Source organism: Calonectris borealis, chromosome 15 (assembly GCF_964195595.1).
Source record: "Calonectris borealis chromosome 15, bCalBor7.hap1.2, whole genome shotgun sequence".
Lineage (NCBI taxonomy): Eukaryota > Metazoa > Chordata > Aves > Procellariiformes > Procellariidae > Calonectris > Calonectris borealis.
The window spans coordinates 17,610,300-17,627,224 of record NC_134326.1 but is presented as its reverse complement, the minus strand read 5'-3'; the positions used below and the strand labels follow the sequence as shown (position 1 = coordinate 17,627,224).

General features: G+C 45.4%; 1 long non-coding RNA gene across 4 annotated transcripts in view; it reads right to left on the bottom strand.

Moving 5' to 3' along the window:
* LOC142088780 (uncharacterized) overlaps positions 1-16,925 on the bottom strand; it is a 255,710-nt gene that overhangs the window by 225,470 nt on the left and 13,315 nt on the right. Inside the window, exons 6-11 of one of the 4 annotated variants that reach the window (XR_012675989.1) lie at positions 11,912-12,044; positions 11,656-11,750; positions 6,733-9,689; positions 5,888-6,123; positions 1,795-4,425; positions 728-844 (exon numbers count right to left, since the gene is read on the bottom strand). The exons of 1 other annotated variant lie outside the window; for it this stretch is intronic. This is a non-coding gene — a long non-coding RNA (uncharacterized LOC142088780). Of the gene's footprint in view, positions 1-727; positions 845-1,794; positions 4,426-5,887; positions 6,124-6,732; positions 9,690-11,655; positions 11,751-11,911; positions 12,045-13,039; positions 13,070-15,625; positions 15,811-16,925 lie in introns of those variants that run through there. 2 more of the 4 variants (XR_012675987.1, XR_012675988.1) reach the window with 2 other exon arrangements.

The window sequence follows — 16,925 nt, the reverse complement described above, 5'->3', positions numbered from 1 at the left end:
CTGGATGGCCCGGCTCTCATCGCTTTTCCAGCCACGCACACACACTGGCACGACTCAAATCGGGCAGCATCGCTGCAGGCAGGCTGGGTCTGAAAGAGCCAGAAAACCAGGCAATTGCTCACTTGTGGGGCTGAGTATCCTGGGATGATTTTTTTAAGTTATTATTATTATTTTTAATCTGTGGTACTTGGCTGTTCTTCAGAGGAAGCCCTTTCCAATGGCCTCTTCCTGGGAGGAGATGAAAGATCCCGTCTTTGCAGAGCTTCCCTCATATGGTGCTTCACCAGGGCAGGGATTTGGATGTTACAGTATCTGCACAAGCATATGGAAAGCAAAGGATTTCTGGAAGGTACGCCTCAGATGGCAAGGCGTGATGCTCGCCGAGCGGCAGTCACAGCCTGCTGTACCAGCTCGCTCCGCTGGCAGCCTGCAAACGGCCGATGCTGGAAGGACCACGAGCCAGATGATAACGCAATTCCCACCCCAGCAGATGACTGTGCAGAAGATGCCTGCCTTCTGCATCGGTGACAGCATGCCAACACCTGCAGGGCCAGCAGCAGGGGCCCGGCAGTCCCTAAACTGCCATCACAGCTCTCGGGCGAGCTTCTCCCAAATTAATGATCCCTTGTCCGGAGCCAGGGAGATGGGAAGAAAGGGCAGGGATGAAATGGGGAGACGGTTCTGCTGTTGTTTCTAAGTAAATGCAGTGGTCTGTAACCCTGTTTACCTGCCTGCTTTCTCCCGGGTGCCGTGTGAAATCTGGAGCTCATTGCTGGCTTGTCCGGTGAGCAGCATCATCCTCTTCTGGGGCTCGTTTGGCCAGGGGCAGTTTGGGGCACCGCAGCTTGGAAGGTGAAGATGAAGATCAGCTTACATGGTAGTGCCCTCATCTTCATACAAATAAAACAAGTAGTGATGCTGCTATGGCCAATTTTTTATTAGAAATGACACAGGTTACTTCTCTGGGTACGCTTTTTTATCCTAATGGCATATATCTAAATTGCTGTTGGTATTCAGCGCCAGTAACATGAACCAGTAACTGCAAATAGCTGGACTCCAGATGTCTGTGGAGCTGTTGCACTTCTGTGTGGACGAGATCTTTGTGACTGATGGATTTTCACTTTGCTGACCAATTTTTTTTTAAATGTCAGTTTGGAATAAACAAAAAAATTGAAGTTTTTCTTTTCTTTTTTTTTAATGTGAAACTACAAATATCATTTTTTCTAAGCTGAAATGAAAGAAATGTTTCACTTCAAACAAAAAAGAAATTAATAATGATTTATTACACCCATTTTTGCTCTTTTTTTGTTTGTATTATGTCAGTTTTGAACTGAAAAATGAGAACTTCTGAGAACAAAATTTGAAATCCTTCGCTTTTAGAATGGCAATGTATGCATTTTTGCACATTTCACCATGTCCCCCTTCCACACATTTTTTTTTTTCCATCCAGACCTGTTTCCAATGCCGTGCATTCCTGAATAATCTCGTTTCCATGGACCTGTTGATAACTTGTTCCCCATCCTGGCCGCCCACTTTTGTCCCACAACAGTGACCCTGGCAGGCGGCGGGTGGGCTCACTGCGAGCCCCGGTGAGCACAGCCACTGCTCACAAACCTGAGCATCTGTTATTAAAAGACAACCCCGCTCCTTCCAACATCTATATGCCTTCGTGAGACTATGGCTTTTTCAAAAGAGCACATTTTGCTGAAAATATTTTAAGCAGCTCTACTTGTTAGTATATGTTGATTTAAGCCATGCTCTGGGGTTTAAGTGGGTTTTGGGGGATGCACACACCTGTACACAGAGATGGCTCTCAGGCAGCAGCAGATCTTGTCTGTGACCCCTGAGGATGAGCATACTCATTGTCCCGGGAAAAAAAGTCCTTTAAGACCTGCTGAGCTTTTGGGAGGTGTAGTTAGATGTCCTAGACTATTATTTCCATTGCCTGGGCAGACAAATAGAGACAAAATGAAAGATATCAATTTAAGATCAAAGTTTGTTTTGTAAAAATGATTTGTTTTGCTTTGATGGCTCAAGAGACCACAAACAGAGCAGTAGCGCTGTACCTGCTCTTGCCCTTCTTTCAACTTTATTTAATTATGCTAATACTTTATCATGTCTTAGGCAATGTTGGGGGTAGTTCTTGGGAAGCAGCACTCTACGAACGTGCCTCGTTACAGAGGTGTCATGTCCGCAGGGTCTCGGGTATGAGTGTGAGCAGTCCCCTTCAGTGCGAGCACGCACCGTGCTGCACAGCCCGTGCCAATTAGCAAGGCTCTGGCCAGCTCCCTAATAATAAATCTTAAGAAAAGCTGAACTGTTATGGAATATATTATTGTCCTCATTCCCTTTCATGTGGAGAGAAAAAAAAAAACAACTTCTTCTTTACTGACTGCTGAAGTGAAGACAAATTCCAGCAGTTGGGAGGAAAAGAAATGTTCGGAGGCGTTGGTCCACAACTCAGCCTGGGCTCTGGCTCCAGCTCCCCCACTTTGCCCTTGTCTGGGGCTTGGTCTCGCTTCCCACCTCTCTCAATCCTTCCAGTGTGCAAAGGAGGAGAAGACATTGGAAGCACCTGAGATGGCTGCTGTGGCAGCAGGGTCCTGTCCCCAGGCAGGTCACACCTCTGTCCTGAGCAGGGGCTCAGCTCTGCAGCTTCCCACATATTTTCTAGGGCAGGAAGCTAAATTTTGCTATTCCTAGCACTTCTGAGTACTGTCTTGTCTTCTTTTCATGTCAGGGCAGGTGTGAAAGAGCAATAGATGTTCAGGTTAGAACACCTGTATGATAATTACTGAGGATTTAATTACCTTCCCTACGCAGCACTGTATGATGTGCATGGAAAGTAGGAAAGATTCCCTTTGATACCAGGTGATATCAGAAGATAATTTTAATCATCTGCCTTACAACTATATAATTAAAGGAGTTTATACATATAGAAATATATATATACATATGTATATTTCTTTTTCTTGCTGATGAGTTATAGTTGTTCTAGCCTGTGATCAGGGTAAGCAGCACCAGGCCAGGTCTGGACTTGTTCTGTTCCTGTAAGCCACACAGGTTAGCGGTGGTGGGAAGAACAGCACTAACTTATCGCTGGTTCAAACACTTGTCAGAGGAGAGGACACCTCTCCCCAGGTGTAACCCCTAACCCCCAAAACGACAAGCTGTCCAAGCACTCAGTATGCGGAGGAGAAGGTCTGGGATGGGAAGGCTGCCAGTTAATACCTGCATCACCCTTTCTGCTGGCTGATCTTAGCAATTCCCACAAGACACGATGGTCAGGCAGGGTGAGGCGTGACCGTGCAAGCCATCCATGGCCTTAAAAGAAATGGGAATGAATTATTACTGTGCCCCAAAACCAGAGCAAATGAGGAGCTCAGGAGTTTGATGGTATCCAGTGGAGAAGGAAGATCCCTTCCACTGTCAAGCAGGAGTCAGGTGGGACTGCGGCGTTTGGGATGCAGACCCATGCACCCTCCAGCAACAGCCTCTCCCCGCTGCACCGAGGGCAGGGGCAGGGCAAAGAGCAAACCTACTGCAGGGAACTGAGACAACCAGATTGTCTCATGTGAGAGCAGAAAGCAACAGATACTCGCTTCTTGCTCGACTTTTCTGTCCCGTTGCTGCTGCGGAGTACCAAGGAGCTGGTCCTTGCCCCGACCTCCAGCTGGCAGCGACCAGCCCTTGGGCTCCTGCTGTTGAAAAGTCTGTAGGGGAGAACTCTGTAAATACAGCAGGTTAAAAACTGGCAAAGTAACAGCAGATCTGTATTTAATGCAGATGTTTCCCATGTTTTGTAGTATTGTTTTATTGATAAATAAAAATCAACCAAAGACAAAAAAGGCATTTGGCATTGTATGTGTGACCTGGACCAAGCCACTCGCGTGCATTTGCCTATAGAAAGGGGATGGTACCTGTCCCACGAGGTGTTGCACAGCCCTCTGCCTCCTACCCCCAGCTTCACACTCCTCTCCTGTAGGACTTTGGCAGGGGGGTGACCACAGGAGACCCCATCCTTGGCTGTTGGTTACACCGTGGTTAATCCTCATGGTGTTGCTGACAGCACTGGAACCAGTGCTGGGTTGGTGAGCACAGCCGGCAGCCAGACAGTTTAGATTAAGATTTTGGGAGAGTCTTTTCAAAGCTATTCGTTGAACATCATATACTATTAAGTAGCTGAGTACACACCCATTACCTGGCCAGCCACAAGCCCATGGAATAAATAAGGAATTCTGCATTGAAGCCACGAAGATGTCTTGTGATCATCCCCATGTTTCTCCCCTGGTCCCTCTTCCACCACCGGCGGCAGGGAGCTGCGGGGTTGGAGGAGGGTCTTTGTCCAGTGAGGGCACTGAGATACTCCCTTTTTATTCCTGACAGCACACATCATCTCTGCTGTGATCGGTCTATCTCCCACTCCTAGATCAAAAATATGATGCAGAAGTTGAATTTCAAGACAAATCAGAGTTTTCTGTCACATAAGAAATAAAAAAAAAAAACAAAAGAAATAAAAAAATCAAAAGTGTAGATTAGAAATGTAAACCTGAAAAAAAGTATTTCTAAATATGGGGAGGTGTAGAGATTGGGTTCAAGGCTACTGATTAAAAACCAAACCAGACTTTAGATCAAAGCCACTTCAGACTCATTTTTAAAGCAGCTATTGAAGCCAGGGGTGCAGTTCTGCAGCAGCATCACCGCCGAGGCCGCAGGCTGAGGGCACCTTCCCCTGGCAGGGGGAGTCCCCGTCCCCCCAGAGCGGACGCACTGGTGGGTTGAAGTGTGGATGCCTGAGCTCTGCTTTTTTCTGATCGGTCAGCTCAGCACCTTTTGCACACTCTGCAAACATTTTATTTTAAATATTAATACCAGAATACCTCTTGTAGAGAAGTGGGGGGGGATGAATTGATTCAGGGCTGAAAAATAAGAACAATTCCTAAAATATAAATCTTGTCTTCACCGCTGGCATTGAAGTCTTGCTTCCTGGCCACTCTAGTTTGCCCTTTATTTTCATGCCTAGATATGCATATACATAAACTATTAAAGGTTAATGGAAAGCCAGGAAAATTTGGTGGATTTTAGGCATGATTTAAGTGTTATATTACATACTTCATCCACCCATTCCTTGTTTAACTACAACAATACGAGAGGGCAAGACTTCTTCAGCTTAGCAGAATTTTAACAAAGGAAAAAAATACCTGGAATTCGCAATTTGTTCCCTCAAAATTGGGGGAGCAAGGACCTAAGCATAATTTTGATCAAGGCCACTCCCAACCTGAGAGAGACCACTGTGTATATTAAAAAATAGCCCTCCTGCTGTCACCTGGTCTCTGAGAGCAATATTTGTACGGCTGAGAGGAGAATGACAAAGCGGCAGCTCAGATATTCATGGAGGTGGGAGCGAAACCGAAGGAGAAAGTCATCTGCCATGGGGAAGGGGAAGGCTGGACCAGATGACCTCTGGAGGCATCTTCCAGCCTGGCTTATTGTGTTGGAGGGGAAGAGCTTGCCAGAGGAAAGGCAGATTAATTTAGGGAGAGTGGGGGTGGAGGATTGCAAGACAGGGAGAAAACCAGGAACAGAAATAATGAAAGGTGGGAGATGAGAGTGGCCCTTCAGCGGGAGGAGCCAGAGACAGGGCTATGGAAGACTTGTCTCCCCTTGGTCCAAGACATGTCTCAGGGGCAAGACTTTTGTGAATGACACCAAAACTATTAATCTTGCGACCGGCTCCCATGAATGGCTTGGCACAGATTTAACCCTGGAATCTGTGTATTATTTGCTCCACATTGTCAAACACCGAAGCCACGGTCCTCCAAAGGGAAGGACGAAACTCATTTAGCCAGGAGCCAAGAGGGCAGTTTATCTGCGAGCTGATTGATACCTGGCTTTTGTAAACTGCTCTCAAGAGGGCGACTCCAGGAGCCCTTGCAGTCTTGCGTCCAACGTGCATTTTCTTCTCAGCAGGAGAAGATACACTCAGCATAGAAACAATAATTTCCACACATGTCTTTGTTGGCAAATGATGTGTTTGGAGCCACCAGTGAACCTGAAAGAGCGCCCTTCACAGCCCAGCTGGTGGGCACCAGGCAAGCCTTCGAGCACCTCTGCACGTTGCGGCTGGAAGGCAAAGCCACGAGAGATTCAAAGTAAATGGGATTTTTTTTGAAAGTATTTTTTTATCTGAAGGGAAATACTGACACAGGGCATATCATATCCTTTGACCCATACAGTAAACGAGCACCGATGTCTATATGAACTCTGGTATTCATTTCTTAAACACTACCTAGGACAGACAAGGAACAGCAATGCACGCATCCCTCTGAAACTGTTATCACCGATAACACCCTGCCGAGCACAACGGGCACTGGGTGTGGATGTCACCACTGTCTCTGGAGCAGCACAGCTCAACACGGTTCACATTTATCCCCACCGAGCGCTCCAAGAGCTCAGGTCCCCTCTGGCTTCAGGTGCGCTGTGCTGAGCACCCAGACCCAGGGTCTGTTTGGTCCAAATGACTCAGTTAAAGCCAAGTGGGGAATCGGTAGTGGAGGCAGAAATAGAAGCCCAGACCACCTGAGACCTGCTGCACTTTTTAATTACAAACCCCGTCCTTCCTTCCCCCTCAGCACGCCAGCCAGCTGAGCCTCCAGACGTGCAGCGTGCCCGTAGCAGCAGGCAGAGCGCTGGGTGAGGGGAGCAGCGACGGAGCGAGGTGATGGAAGGCACCTGCTGGGAGGGATCCCTCCAAACAGAGACCATCATCCTTGATCCCTGGCCCTTTCCTCTTGCTAGTGAGGGTGCAGCACAACCGTCAGCAGTAAGAGCCCTGGTAACTCCATCTCAGCGTTATTCAGCTCAGGGCTTTCTCCAAACGCAAACGGTTTTTCTTCTCTATCTGAAACAGAAGAATTAAATTACAAACCCTGTCCGGCAAAATCCCCACAGTGGTGGAGCATGGGCAGCTAAACTGCTAAGCGGTTGGTGACATTACCATAAAAACCTGCTCCTACGCCCATTTAAATTAACGACAAAACATCCACTGAGCTTAGCAGGAAGAGGAGCCGCGCGCTCGTCACCGGCTGTGAATGCATCCTGCTCTGCAACGGGATTGTTGGTGCAATACTGAGTCATGAAGCAGGACTGCGATGACAAAAATATCACTAATGGCTAACAAATTATCCCAAAATGCTCAGGATTTTTAAAGCACAGCAAGACAAACAAAACTTGAAGCCATTTAACTGCATGTAAATTAGCTGCCTCCCAAAGAAAAGCTGGAGAAAATTGGTTTCATCAGAGACTCCTTAAAAATCACTAAAAACATTAATACTATAAACATCCTCTCTGTGGCATAAATTTTGCATCTTTCCAGATGTATTTTTATTATGACGTCCATTTTATGGGAGGGGAAAGTGAGGTGCAGCTATTAGGATTATTTTGCCCTAGAGATCACAGCAAACAGTAGCCAGGAGGTACTAAAACCATCTCACCTTAGCAAATTCCCAGTCAGGTGTGCCCGTGCTGCACCAGGCTGCCAAACCAAAACCCTTTATCAGATTTTATTTAGTCTTTACTGAAGGAAAACATTCCCCGATTTCAAGATTTAGTGCTGACGGTACCAGGAAGCCAATACCTGTGATTCTTGCAAACGTCCATTTACCCATGAAATAGAGCTGGGCAAGCAGAAAGAATCAGGGAAGAAACTCTGCTTGGGATTTAACCCCTTGAGCCTGGGAAGTATTTACCGCTTCGAGCTTTAGACAGTACTAGACTGTCAAAAATTATTTAGCGCATTTCAATGTAAACATTTTTTAGCATATGGATTTTCTGAGCTGCTGAACATAATGCGATGGGCTATTTCTGCATTTGCTCTGTTGTCCTAGACCTTATCTATAATCCCGATATCCGGAGGCCAGAGCACTGGGTATCAACAGTATTGTGCTCATAAGACAGTGACCCAGAGAGGTCTGAGATCTCCCATCTCAGAGAAGATGACCATCACGAAGAGAGATGGACGCTGGCTTCTCCAGCAGGGCGGGGAGGGAAGGGAGCCGGGGCGGCGGGGGCCTTGTCCCCCCGAGCTGTGCTCTGCCACAGCCCTCTCCTTGACGGCAGGAGAGACGGAGAGGAGAAACAGGGGCTAACTGAACACCGTAATCCCTCTGCACGGAACTGGAGTTATTTCAGTTCATCTGATTCTAACATCGTTATTAGCTTTGCTCCCCCCACCCCTTATTCCCTCTTTATGAGTTGATATAAAATGAAGATAAGCTACAACAACAGATGAGCAGTAACCGATAAAGGGCTCCAAGTGTGCCATGGACTGTACGCGTTGACGGCAACAGCGATGACCTTGGCTGTACCTCTGAAGATAAATCCAGAGTTTCCTTCTTTTTTATTTAGTCACAGACATTAACCCCCAAGTTAAATTAGCAGCCTGCTATGGCCCAGTCCCTTTCCAGAACATCTGAAAGGGTGCAGGTGCTCGTAGACACATATCGAAAATGTAATTTCTGCTTTCTCTATGATCTTGCCTATGTTACTTCAAGTTGTTATAAAGCTATTCTAATTATTTTTTAAAATCCAATAAAGACATCTAATATGTGTAATTTTAACATAATGTATTAGGAATGATATGTAGGTTAGTGATATTACCAGTGCTAAAATAAATGGTGCTACTCATGTAGCTATGAGCTTTTCTTTTCATCATTAGCTGGAAAGAACAGGTCTTGATCTATCTGTAATTATTCATTAGGACCATTACATATGACCCCCTTCTTTCCTTTGCCATAAGACGTTCTCTGTCTTATTTGAGCGTTGTGAACAACCACAGAATTTTGCTTATGTTGTGCTCTTGATGGTGTATGATGTATAGAGAGACAAATAGAAATAGAAGTGCTCAGGCAACCTGTGGTGTGTGGCTAGGATAACCCTGTGAGACAGAGCCATGTGAGAGAGAAACATGATTTTTCCTATTGCCACCAGATCTCTCCCTGGCCTTTTGCATTAATGAATTAATCCAATCTAAACCTGTGAAAGCTGACGAGAGCATGGGCTGAAATACCATGGCTTTAGGCAAAACGATAACAAATACAGAGGATGCAGGCAAGGCTGCAGCTTTGTAATAACAATAACGCAAGCATGATTGCCAACATGTAATGCATTCAGGCTGCCGGGCTGCTAAATTACACGGTTAGACTGTGATGTACAACCTGGGATGGGTGACAGTGAAGGTCAATGCCCACACATGCAGTAACAGAAGGATTAAAAATATGTATCTACTCTAATAATCCCTCAATTAACAGCAGTATTAGCCTGGATGCATCCGCCCATCCTTTTAACCCAGATGACTGGCCACGAGTCCCTTGCCCAGGCTCCCGGGAGAGGGCAGGGCTGGGATGCAGGCTGCTGGTGCTCCTGTACCCGCTGTGACGGTCCACGCTGCCGGACGAGCTGCTCCCAGCCCCTGCACGAAGCAGCAACTGGTTCCCAGTGCTGAATGTGAATATGTGGTTGCTTGACTTGCACAAGTTTCAGTGTGTGGGTAACTCACTCCGTGCCAGCATGTAGTAACACAGCGGCTTTGCCAATGGTGTCCCCTCTCAGTCAGCGCCGGGATGCTCTGGGTGAAGTGGTAAAGGAGAGGAACAGCTGGGGAGCCGCCCCCGACGCCGGGTAACCTCCAGCTTGGGAGAACAGGGATCGAAATTCACTCCCATAACCAGAGAATCATCTGCATCTCCTGAGTGATGACAGCTCTTGCAGGAGAGACATGGTATCTGTCTGCCATTGCTTTGGGCAATTAAACCTCACACAGCGGGTCCCACAACCCCTGTGAGGTTATCCTTGAATTGTCACTGGTGTCCATACTTGTAGGAAGAAAACAAACCAAAAAAAACCCAAAAAACGAAACCAAAGACCAACAGAAAAAAAAACCAAACCAAAACCAAACCCAGCAGCCCTCTATTCTTTCATGGTAAAATTGTTATTTAAGGGAAAACCTGTCCCTGAGTACAGCGGCAACAAGATCTAGCTCCCTAAAATGCAGAAGTCTGGATACCTTCAGCCACAGATTTCCCCTGTCCTAACATATCCACCCTTCCCTCCAGCTTTGTATCCTGCTTAGGTCTGTTCCTCTTATCTGAATTATCCCACACACAGCTACTGCCACATTTGTCACTACATTTAGCTCTTTAAACTGTCCACAAATCTAATATATTGATCTACGTACCTACAGAAATCATTCCAGTCTTCCCCAGCCTCTTCATGCATTTTTGCAGCTTTTAGTCAACACAAAAGGCTGAAGATTTTCCCTCATAATTTCATATATTTTTAATCACTCATATCTTCATGTCATATCTTAATACCTCCCTTTTTTGTCTAGGGCAAGCCACACTGAACAGAAAACATTCTCCAACTCTTTACCTCTGCTACTACTTCACGCTGCTTGTTGTGCCCTGCGTTGCATTGCAGTGTTAGTACTTAGCTCTAACTCACAAGCATGTTTATTTTTCCAGCACTATGGATGAGAAATAAATTCAGCTAACAATGCAGAACAAAAAACTGGCAGTTTAATTGCAGTTGTACAATATGCCTCCCCAGCAAAAAAAAACATGAGCGAGAACATTGCCTTCTCCTCTTCCCTGGTGTACCAGGTAATTGTTGCTGCGGCTGCATACCCTGTACTACAGAGACCTAATGTGGAGAGAAGTGACAGCTTTTCATCTGCTTTAAACTTTGAGTGATGCATTCAGCCACATCTGTAGCACCCTCACCTCTCCTGTTGATCTCCTTTGACTGACAGGACAGCCAAAGCACCCTGGATGGCCAGCCAAAGCATCCTGGAGAAGCATATTGCTTATACCACCCTGGGCACCTTTTCCGAAAACATTGCAGGCTCCCTACTCTGGCACTGAAGTGGGCAGGCAGAAGCTGGATCAGCACACCAGGACCTAGTAGTAAGATGCACTTTAGGTTTCTGACTTCAACATACGCAAGCTTAAACATAACAAACATTGGGATAGAGCCATCAGCCTTGAAGACTTGCCTATCACTATGGTATCTACACTTCCAGTGGTTCCTGTATGTTTTAAGTACTAAAGGTTATATCAGGGCCTGGATGCTGAACCCAGCTTCAATAAATTAAACAGAATTTGCTCCTTTGGGTAGTCTCTTTGTCAAATATTATATCGTTTCATAACATCTACTGTAGTGAAATATCCAGCTGCTATGGCTTGTGGGGCAGCAAGTTGCTTGCTTTGCTCTGCACCCAGAGCCATGGTGAGTCTCCTGCTCTTCCAGCCAGAGCTAAAACCAAAGGCATTGGAAAGGGGGAGCAGTCAAACCCCTTTGTAATTCCTTCCAACCACTAATCTATGCCCTGAAAAGGAAAATGGATATTCCCTTTAGATCTACCTGCTAGGAATACAAATGTTATTCTGCTTTTTATGAATGCCCTAATACTGTATGTAAGTTCTTTCTAAAAGGACAGAACAGGTGAGTTCTGTTTTCCAGCCATCGTTTCTCCAGCAGACCAAATTTTCATCCTGCAGTTGTATTTTAGCACTGTTATAACTAATCATCTCCTCCAGGTTAAACCTGCAATGGCATCCCAAATCACGTATTTAAAGGATAGCAAAAAAATTCCCTTACCTCTTTAAAGTTAATGATCTTCATTTTCATTTTCCACATATTTCTTCCCTTGTAATAGCCATGTGCTAAATCTTCATGAGATTTTTATAGTTTCACTGAAGGAATATTTGCATAATTATTAGTGCATAATCTACTTTAATGGTCCCACTGATTTTACTATTATAGCTAAATGTATGTGGTGTCAAATTTAAGCGTATAAAGTTCTGGACAGTTCTTGGGCAAATACTGTGTCTGCTGGAAAGAAGTGTGCCCATACCTGTGCTCGCTTCAAAGGGAAGAATATCACCTGTGCCCAGGCAGGAACCCTTCTTGCTTGGTTTGTTGGTGCTGCAGAAGCTGGACCCAGCACGATGGGATGCAGAGCTGCAGGGCTCAGTGCTCGCCCTGCCCTGAAGGAGCAGCAAAAAGGAAACCATCGACTGTTGTTGGCCTTTACCGTGCTCTGCTGGGGAATCAAAGCCTCAGCGGAGACCCACATCCCCTGGTACCACCGCGACATGCAGGACCTCCACCCGGCGGCTGCTGCCCCAGCACATGGGCAGCTCTGAGAGGGGATGCAGGGGCCCCACTGCAGCACCAGGACCCCCCTGAATCCACAGCGTGGGGACCTGCCTGTCTCCCTCAGCCCACGTGCCCTGAGCCCTTGGCTACCGGGAGAGCTCGTGGAAGCGGAGCTGCTCCTGTGATGGGCAGCGAGGGCGACGGCGAGGAAGCGTCCTGGACAAATACAAATTTGGAGAAAGGTGAATTTGGAGAAACTGTCGTCTGCCTTGCTACTGCGTGAGGCATGTCAGTGGGTATTACACTCTGCTGGCCACAATCCCCTCAAATCCCTGCATCAGACATTGCTTAACACTTGGCTTGGGGATTTAGGGGCGGGAGCCAACAGAAAATGGTAGGCTTGGTGCTTTGGGTAGGTTTTATGCCAGCTGAATAGGGTCTGGCCTCCTGCTCTCCTGTTTTAGAATCTTCCCCCAGGGGACTGACGTGAAAATATATAAAAAGGATCTCCTAAAATAAGAGGAGCGAGGTGCGTGGATGCTGTGATGACAGCAACTATATAAGGAGGCAGCACAGAATTTTTGAGGGAAAGCATCAAGCTTCTGCTATTTTCCAACCAGATCATAGTCTCTCTATAAAATGTCATTTCTAGAATTTTTTTTTAGACTGTTCTAATAGATACTGATAAATGTTCTTCTCCTTAGGGCTTGTCAGGAACAGAGGTACTATCTTCAGAAGTAGACAAAAATGTTCATACAGTATCTGCCGGTATGACGGATCGCAAAAACCATGGTCTAAAGCTAATCCATATGAAACATTTTTTTAAAATATTTAAAATTCCTACAACAGCAATTTAGGTTTAAATCATACCTCTTCATGAAAACGATAGTAAAGGTCTTTTGACTTGTAAAATCTGGGAAGAAAAGCAAAGCAGCTCAAAAAAATGGAGGCAAAAGTGTGGTGTGAGTACAGTATTGGGGCAAACTGCTATTTCTGGATTGTTTTTGAAAGTGTCATTATTCAATTAATATTATTTAATAAAAATGCTAACATGTTTTAATTGAGAGATTCCCCAGGCCTCAGCCCAGAGGCTGGGAATGCCTCCTCTCTCCCAGATCCGAGCTCAAGCCCGAAATTAAGCTCTTAATGCCTTATTAATGGCAGAGAGTTTTGAGTATAAAATGATCTGTTCTTTAAATGATATATTAAATTAACTTTCCTTATGTATTTTCAGATGGAAGTTAAATATTTCCACATAGCTCTAGACAGCAAAAGACAATCAAGTGGGATTAACTGAACAGTTTTTTCTCCATTAAATGAGAACTCCAGAGCCCGAGTGGAGCCGGCGTTGTGCAGCAGTGCTCCAGCCGCCGGGGCTGCAGCCCAGCGTGGAGCGCCGTACTGCGCTCATTCTCTGCTATGCTCTACTTTCATGTAAAATTTCCACTGAAATCCAGAAGAATTATTTATCTGATGGGCACTCTTGCTTGGTAGAAGCCATACTAATAATGAGCATCCTTGTGTTTGTCATATTACCTGTGCTACGCTGAGGATTTCAGCTTTCTGAGACACCGTACAGTACTCCAAATTTGTTCTTCCATAACAGCTGACAAATAACATTAATTGTTATCCTTTCAGCTATATGCAGGCAACAACAGTAGAAGTTTGTGATTTTTATTTTTTTTTAAACAGAACCTGTCAGAATAACATGATTAAATGTTGCTGTCATATCCCCAAAATTGTGCATACTGTAATCGTCAAGTTTTGATGTACCTTATTTCCATAATAGCGGATAAACAACCATGCCGTACAAGGCTATAATTTCATTGATTGTTCCTGGCAACCTTGTATACCATGACAGCTCTTGCAGCTCAAGTGATTTGTCACTTGGAGCTCAAGATGCAACTCTTCCGTCTGACACGGGCTCGTATTTTACATACAATCCACTTACATTTCACATCCCCAAAATAAACACGTAAAGATTATATAGGAATCTGATGCTTCATTTCACCTCATCTGCAGGGGTCAATAAAGTGCCTCATCAAACATTTTGGGCATCAAACAGTGCTCAGTGCACCCGAGTGGTGCAAGAGTTTTTTACTCCAGACTCCAGTATTCCCTCTGCTCCCTTCCCACCCTGGCACCCAGCTGGGACTGGGGCATCTTCCTTGGGACCTCAAGCAACATTTGAGGCATGGAAGAGAAAAATAGCCCCTCCAAAAGGGAGCCTGACCTGCAGCTGGAAAACCTTGGCTGCTGTGCCCATCCTGAGCTGCCCCAAGGGCTCTGTCTGCCTGTGGGACAACCAAAGAAGAACGGGATAGTGTGTGCTTTGAAATTTGGAAGTGTTTGTGGAAACCACCACTACCATATGGGTGTGGAAAATTTAGCCTTTTTGTCTCTTTGATAGACAAATGATCAGCGTCCTCTATTGTAAATGATGCAGCTGTAAGAAATTAGGAAATAACTCCTGGATAAATAGATTTATTGGTGCAATTTGGCTTTACATGGCTAGAATGGTGTGTTTATGAAATATTTATAGAGTTTTCCTTTGCAGTGATGGAACGAGAACCAGTTAAACAACGCGTGGGTCTTCATTAGTGCTATTTCACATGCAGGTTTGTTTTCTGTCTTGTCCCTTCATTAATTTGGCCCTCGTGATAAATTGGCCCAGATCATTAATTAATAACTACCTCTTCTGTATAAAATCGGATTCCTCGAGTTAGTACTACTGGTTATGAATTTAAGATTATGCATAAACCTGTATGCATTTCTCTGCTCCATATTTAAGTCATTCCACTATTCATCCAAAACCTCATCAGAACAGATAATAAACCACTTCATGAACAGATGTGCCACTTATTCATCTAGTTCTATAATGATAATGAAGAAAATTTAATCTGGAGTGTCTATGGAAGATGATCTAACAGACAGATTGGCATGAATAATAAAGACACTACACAAGAATTTAAAAACTGACATGAAAAGGCAATCATTAACTACTCTACAATGCTGCCTTTGATATAGTCCAATAGTGTATAAAAACAAGCACCTCTTGGGTGTTGGACTCCACAAGGAGCTACTGTGTCTGCAGATATAAATGCTCTAAATTGCTTTTACTTTAAAGAAGTATAAAAGATAATTTCTCTTACAGCTGGAAGCAACATCTGACATTGCAAAACGCTGAAAACATGTTGAAGAGAGATTGGAGATTTCAGATGCATTCAAGGTGAGCGGGATAACATGCATAGCTGAATATTTATCCAAAAAATAAGAAAATGCAGAGACAAGTGGAAATTTGAGAGGCCAACTTGCTCTGAAGAGCCATTTTCCTCTCGTTAGCTAGATATATATTTATTTGTCTCCTCATATATGCTGCTATTGATTCCTGTCAATAAAAAAAAATCAGGAATGCAGTAGAGGCAGGAGACCCTTATTGTAGTTGAATATTTGCAAAGCCTTTAATGGAGCTGCATAGCTACATGATTTCTGTTAACAGTCAAAAAGATCATTCAAAATCACCAAAGTGTCTTTGAAGAAAAAAAACCATCGCACTCAATGTTGGTGAAATGTCCTGGATTGACAACCATCATCTATTTATTCCCAAAGCAAGAAAAGCACAAACTGTACAACACAAGCTCTCCAGTGATATACCTAAAAAAAAAAAAAAAAAGAAAAAAAAAGTCTGCTTGGAGGAGGGGGGCATGGAGTAGGACATCATCATGTCCATAAAGTGGTACTAACTCAGAAGTTTACTCTGGCCACACATTAAACACATGCAGTTCATCATGAGCACGTCAACCAGACCAGAGGGAAAAGTCACTGGTTGCTTCTGTGGAAGACAAATGAGGAGACCTCAAGCAGAGACAGACTGGGGGGCACAGGCGCTCACAGCTATGGGTACAGAGTCATTAGCAAAACTGCACGGGAAAAATGAGTGGGGCCGTGCTGTTGTCTTTCAGCTGGAGGCAAGTTAATGAAACCATTTGTGACAACACCAGTGCAGAAAAAAAATTTAAGCTCAAGATCCTTTGAGCTTCAGGAGCATTACCTGTGCGTTTGATCCCTCTCCAGGCCAGAGCACTTGTCCTAAGGAGGACCAGGGCTGTCAGGAGAGGGAGCTTGCGGTGCCAGCCCACGCCCGTCCCCTCTGCGCGCGGAGCAGCGGGGCATCCCCCGCATCACTGCCAGCCTGCGGGCCAGGTACCAAGCCCATGGAAATGAGCAGCCCTCAACAAACCTGATGACCCGGCCCGTTCACGTCTCTCCAGAGCACTGGCGGCCACCAGGGCTGATGGAGAAGACATTTCCTCCCACCGCTGGGTTGGAGGAGGAGGACAAGCTGGCTGTGCTCCCACCCATGCCGGTCAGTGCTCCCTCCTGCTCTGCCTCCCCAGGACCTGCTCACGGCCACTATTTTACCTCTCAGCGGGAACCAGACTTAGAGTGGAATCTCATCAGTGCAGGAAAACCGAAAAGGAACTTGGTGTGAATAGATATTCAGATCTGGACAAGCCGCTGCTCTGAATTACTTGCGGGAGCGTGCAGGACACTGTCCTTCCCAGGGGCCCTGATGGCTGCGTGTCCCTGGTGCTGTGCCCCCACGCGTCCTCAACTGACAGAGCCAAAGTTATTCCCTCTAGAAAATGACCTTGAGGGCAAAGCGCCCCATAAGAGTAAATCTTTATTTTTAACAGTTTGTCAACAAAGAAGTACTGTTTTTAGCACCAAAAATATTGCCAGCCTCTTTCAGCATCTGTCACCGCAGC